We start from the raw sequence: 5,873 nt of genomic DNA, 5'->3' as shown, positions 1-5,873 counted from the left end.
AATTCATTTTCAGCCTCGGCAACTTAGCAGCTTACTAAGACCCTGTCTCAAAATTTGTAGAAGGACTAGGAATGTAGCTCAGTGCAATGGCCCTGGAGTCAGTCTTTGGTCCCAGAAAAAAAAATACTGAGAGGAGAATTATATTTTTGACAGAGTTGGGGGGATAAAATCAATCATTTGTATGAAGATAGCTAAGCAAACAACAATAGCAAAATAGTAGTCAGTAACAGAATAAAAAGTTACAATCACCAGCACTGCAAAGGAAAAAAGTCGTGTCAGAAAGGAAATGTAATTATATATGATGTGATTTATTCATTCCAGGTTGACCCTGATTCACAAATCTAACATTTAAAATGTATCCAAATCTAAAACTTTGTGTGCTGACATGTTGCCACAGTGGAAAATTCCACACCATGAAACTGTTTCTTGCATGAAATTATTTTAAAAGACTATAAAATTACCTTTAGGCTATGTGTATAAAATGTAAATAATACATAGGGAATCTCATGTTTAGACTTGGATCCCAACCCTAATATATCTCATTATACAAATTTTCTAAAATGTGAAAAAATGGAAATCCAACATACATCTGCTCTCAAGCGTTTCAGATAGAGGATATTCAGCTAGTACAGTATTAGTATCCATACGGTCATAATAATGTAAGCCACCACCATTGACTTAATCCCGACTTTTTGATGGGAATGAGAGGAGGGCATGTGTGTAGCTCTGTAACAACTGGAATGAATGGAAGTGGCCACTGCTCAGTAGCATGTAAAACAGATGTTAAATATCCATGGAGGTGGTAGTAGAAGAGAGATATTCTCTTACGGCACAGTAGAAATTCAGGACATAATATAGAAAACTGGCTGGGTATGGTGGTGCTTGCCTATAATCCCAGCACTTGGGAGGCTGAGGCAGAGGGATTGCCATTAGTTTGAGGACAGCCTAGGCTACATAGTTCAAGGCCAGCCTGAACTATATAGTAAGACTCTATCTCAAAAAACAAAACAAAACAGGAAAACCCCAAAATCAAACAATAGAAGGATGTATGTGGTCTTCAGAAACAAAGACATCAAATATTGAAAATCAGTGAAAAGAGTTGAAAAGGGATTGCCTTTGGGAGTGGGAGTTGGCAATGAGGAGGGATAGTGCAAGGCATTTGTGTTTTTTATTATTACTTTGGTAAGTAATAAAATTGTTTGTTATCTATAGACATTTATCACTTTTGTAACAAAATTTAAAAAGGTTCAAAAGACCACACCAAAAGTGGATTAGTGATATACGCATATACTTTAGACATATGAAAGTCAACTTAGAAAAAAATAACTAAAAGACTTGCAAAAGAGACTGTTGTGTTAAGAGCCTTTCAAAATTTGACTTTTTAAAACACATTTATATATTCAATAAAGTTAAAAAATCATTTAAAAATCATAAAGGGGGCAAGCATATTCCAGGTAGCAAATACTAGATGTACTCAAAAGGTATATGAGAGGGTGGTGTGAGATTTAGAGATTTAGAGAGGAAGTTCTATGGGGGAAAATTATTAAAATGTTTAAAACAGGAGAACATCTCAAGTGATGTGGGCTTTAGAATGGTCCTGTAGCAGTCAGTGTGAGAAAGGACTTTGGGCATTGACTACACTTGCAGTGAGAAGTGACTTTGGGGAGGGACAGTACCTGGCTGTCCCAGGGCTGGTTCTCAGCTTTTAGAGGGATCTGCTGGGTCCTTGGGCCAGGGAACCTGACTTGTTTTTCTTCAGGACACTCCTGGGAGGAGCCCTGGTCACCATTGCCCTTCAAGTCTCAAGTCTTATTTTTTTAAAAAATCTTCTTCTAACTTCCTTTCTGTAGGATATGATTTTTTAAAAGCGTTTGGAATGTATGTATGTATTTAGTTAGTTAGTTTTGCAGTGCTGGGAATGAAACCCAGAGCTTCGTGCGTGATAGTCAAGTGCTCTGCCACTGAGCTATATACCCTTGGCCTTGGAACACGATCTTTTAGAAATGTTACTCAAATACTGGCTTGAGGATAAGTCAGGTGATTCTGCATATCTCATTCCTGATGCATTTCTGTGCTGTTCCATTAGTTTAGATTTCAGAGAACAACTTTATTTAATTCCGGGTTCCTAGGGAGACACACCATATTGTTCCCACAGTTACTGCTTATACGTGGCTTGGAGGGTCAGAACAGGAGGCAGAGAATCCAGCTCTGAGGCAAGGGCAGAAAATTCCAGTTATGGCAACTGGAAGGCCCCCCTTCCCTCCTCTCCCCTCCCTTCCCCTTTCCCTTCCCTTCCCTTTTTGGATTTTCCCTCCCTTTTCCTTTCTTTTCATGGTAGTAAGGATTGAACCCAAGGCCTTCACAATGAGCTACAGCCCCAGCTCTTTTATTTTTTTTATTTTAAGAGGGTTCTTCTTGCTAAGTTGCCCCAGGCTGGGCTTGAATTTGAAAATTTCCTGTTCAGTCACCAGAGTGCTGGGATTATAGCCATGGTTTGCCACCATGCCCAGCTAGGGCCTCTACTCTTCAGTCCTGGTGCTGTGTTGTTCCTATAAGGCCCCCAAAAGGTTGAGGGGGTTTTGAAGTTCTGCCATTTATTCTCATACCTTCCAGGTGGCCTTTTGTACCTGGGAGCTGCAACATCAAAATCCTTACATGCCCAAGATTATGGTTCACAAAATATAGTCACAATACTTGTAGAAATGGATCTAGTTGATAAAAAGAGATAGACATTGAGGTTCTGAAAACACTAAGCATTTTAAGGCCTACGATTGCTTGGAATTTAACTAACATGCCTCCATCATTCATTTTACAGATGAAGAACCAAGGTCCAGACAGAGGTGACTTGTCTGAATTCACACTACCAGTTAGGGTATAAGCCTTAATAGAACCCAGCTTCTTTCTCCCAGTCTATATGGCCTCCCAGAAGAATGGTGGTCAAGATCCATGAAGTAGAGTTAGGTTGACCATTGTGCAGGGCATTAAGCCCTAAAGAAGTATAAAATAGCACTGCATCAATGATGTCTATACATAATTTCTAAATGCATAAAATGTAATAGACAAGGCAGGGAGTGCAGCTCCGTGGTAGAGTACTTACCTAGCTTGCTTGAGGCCCTGAATTCCATACCCAGTGCCACAAAAAAAAGTGATAGATCCCTGAGGTTAAGCCATATTCCCACATTGAGAGTCATAAGATGCTTGTTCCTTTGAACTAGTAAGAAGCCATTGACAGTGAGTATTGGTTAATACATTCTGAACCGTGACTTCAAGCTCTTTCTCCCTTCACTGCCATCTTGAGGGCTATAAGAGCTCAAGATGTGTTGGGAGCAGAAGTACTTATCTGGGACCCTCAGAAGAAAGAGCAGTGGAAAGGAAAGTACCTCTGGCATGATATTGGGGAATGAAGCTGAGGGAGCTCGCCTTAATGGTGTGGATGAGGCCAGCACTACGCGATGGATACAGTGGTGCATGGTGTGATAAGAGCCTGAACTTTGAGGTTGACGACAAGCTCCTCTCCTTGTGTGGCCTTAGGCAAGTCATTTCAACCTCTCAGAGTCTCAGTTTCGTCATTTTAAAATTAGATGACTAGGGCGGGGGATTTAGCTCAGTGGTTCTGCCACCTGCCTTGCAAGCGTAAGGATCCGAGTTCTATCCCTGGTACCCCACCCCCCCAAAAAAAGAAAATTAGATGATTAAAGGAGATAATATATGAAGACAGCCTAACATTCTGCCTGATACATAGTAGGTGCTCAATGATTGTTCATGGTGGTGGTGATGATGTTGAAGGTGATTATGTATCTACATATTATAAAAGTAGTGGTAGGCAAGTGAACCTCTTATGGAGTTTTCTTGTCAGATCAGGGACTGGGATATAATACAGTCAATAAATGAGTTCTGGGTTTGGGGATGAGTGGGTGAGTGGTGAGGAGACTAGCTTGCCTAGGGTAGAGGCTTAGTGTGTGAGAAAGAGGCTGAGTGGCTTGGCCTCCATTCTGTAGGCCTCTCAGACCTGGCTGACCTAGGCCTCCGAAGCAATTTTACTGCTACATAGTGAGATGGAAAGTTTTAATAAATGTGCTAAGGTGCTCTGTAGCTTGGTCCTCTGTTCCTTCAGGGGGCTGAAAATACTGAAGGTTGGTACCACTGTCGTCAGTTGAGCATGTACCATGGTCCAGAAAGCCACCCCAGAAAAGGAAGGATTCATGCCAATGCCCACACCCCTGCTCCTCTTACAGGTGAAAAAACTAAGGTTCCATATGGTGAGGTGATATCCCCAGGACTATGTGACTAATTAGTAGTTGAGCTAGAAGTGCTGTACTCACTCAGTGCTCTGTCATTTACCTGTCCCATCTTCATGGTGAGACCTCCATTCTCTCTTTGAACAAATGGCTCTCTCCTGAGCTTCCTCCCCTCCCTTGTGTACTTTTTGTCATTTGTTTCTTTTTATTTTTTTTTTTTGGTACCGGGGATCAAACTTGGGACCTTGTGCTTGCAAGGCAGGCAGTGGCGCCACTGAGCTAAATCCCCGGTCCTACTTTTGTCATTTGGCACTCAGCGGGAGATGGAGATGGACCCTCCTGCCACAGATAACATCTTGGCTCTCTTAGCCAGGGATAGCGCCTATGCTATGTCATCCCTGTGCCCTTTACAGCCAGTCTGGGAGAAGTCTAGGGTGAAGAGGGAGGAAGAAGAAAACCAGGGGAAAGAGGAAGTCACTTCCCACACTCCCACTTCTAAGCTCCCTGACCCACCTTTTTCCTCTCTCCTGCCCCCGACATATCAGTTGTGCAGTCGTAAGCGTCCTTACACAAGTGCATGTGAATACACACCAGCATATGTACACACACATGGATGTACACACACGGGTACTCACATGCACACTCACATGTTTTTCTGAGGAACAAGTAGCCAGAGAGGAGGACAGCGGTTCATGTTTCACTCACTTCCTTCAGAGCTGTCCGCAGTCCATTCTCTTCTCCCACCCTCCCTTCCCCTATGAAGAGCCTCATGATGAAGAAGACAGACCAGTATAGTAGAAGGGAGCCTAGCAGCTGACTCATTTACCCTCTCAGCTTCATCTTTTTCATCTGGAAAATAAGCAGGTTGGACTAGGCAATTGGCAAAGCCTCTTTTCCATTGTTAATAATACCTGGCATTTGTCTGCTGGGTTCCAAAGGGCTTAATCATCCCAACAGCTCTGCGAGGATTGGCCTCGTGTTACAGTTGGGGAGACTGAGGCTCAGACTCACAGAGGTGAGTGAGATGACTTCCCCTGGTCTCAGGGCTGGTAAGTGTTAGAGCTGATACCTGAGCTTAGGTCTCGCTGTGTTTAAAGCTCAGGCTTTGTGCCTCCCCACAGCTGCTGGCTGTTCTCAAGCCCCTCCCCCGAAGAGCTGCACTCCATTGTGACCCATTAGGCCCCACTGGTACCTCTTGGACCTCAGCTCTAAATGCCTTGCCAATGCTCACTCCGCCCCAGGCACCCTGCCTTACTCTCTTTTCCTTCGGTTGTCCAGGCACTCTCCACCTCACAGTCTTTGCACTCACTCTCCTCCCTGCGTGAATGAAATACCCTTCCTCTCATTTTCATGGTGTGCATTAGGCATCAAGGCCACTGTGTAGGGCAGGGAAAGAGTAAGACAGCATATTCTGACTGGTTTTTTTTTTTCTGTTTCCCTTTCAGATCTGATGGTGAGAATTCCAGAACTGTCAGGTCAGTATCTCTTTTCTTTAGTAGTCATTAGGAGATGGGGCAGGGCCTGGGTGAGGGAGGGTGGTCTTCAGTTTGTTACTTTGGGATCCATGAACAGGGTAGGGACCAATTTCAGGGTTCTTTTCGTATTGGTGTCAGGGTTGGATACGGAGCCGGGGGG

This window comes from Fukomys damarensis, unplaced genomic scaffold (assembly GCF_012274545.1).
Source record: "Fukomys damarensis isolate Sample0158 unplaced genomic scaffold, DMR_v1.0_HiC HiC_scaffold_39, whole genome shotgun sequence".
Classification (NCBI taxonomy): Eukaryota; Metazoa; Chordata; class Mammalia; order Rodentia; family Bathyergidae; genus Fukomys; species Fukomys damarensis.
Note: the sequence above shows the minus strand (reverse complement) of the source record.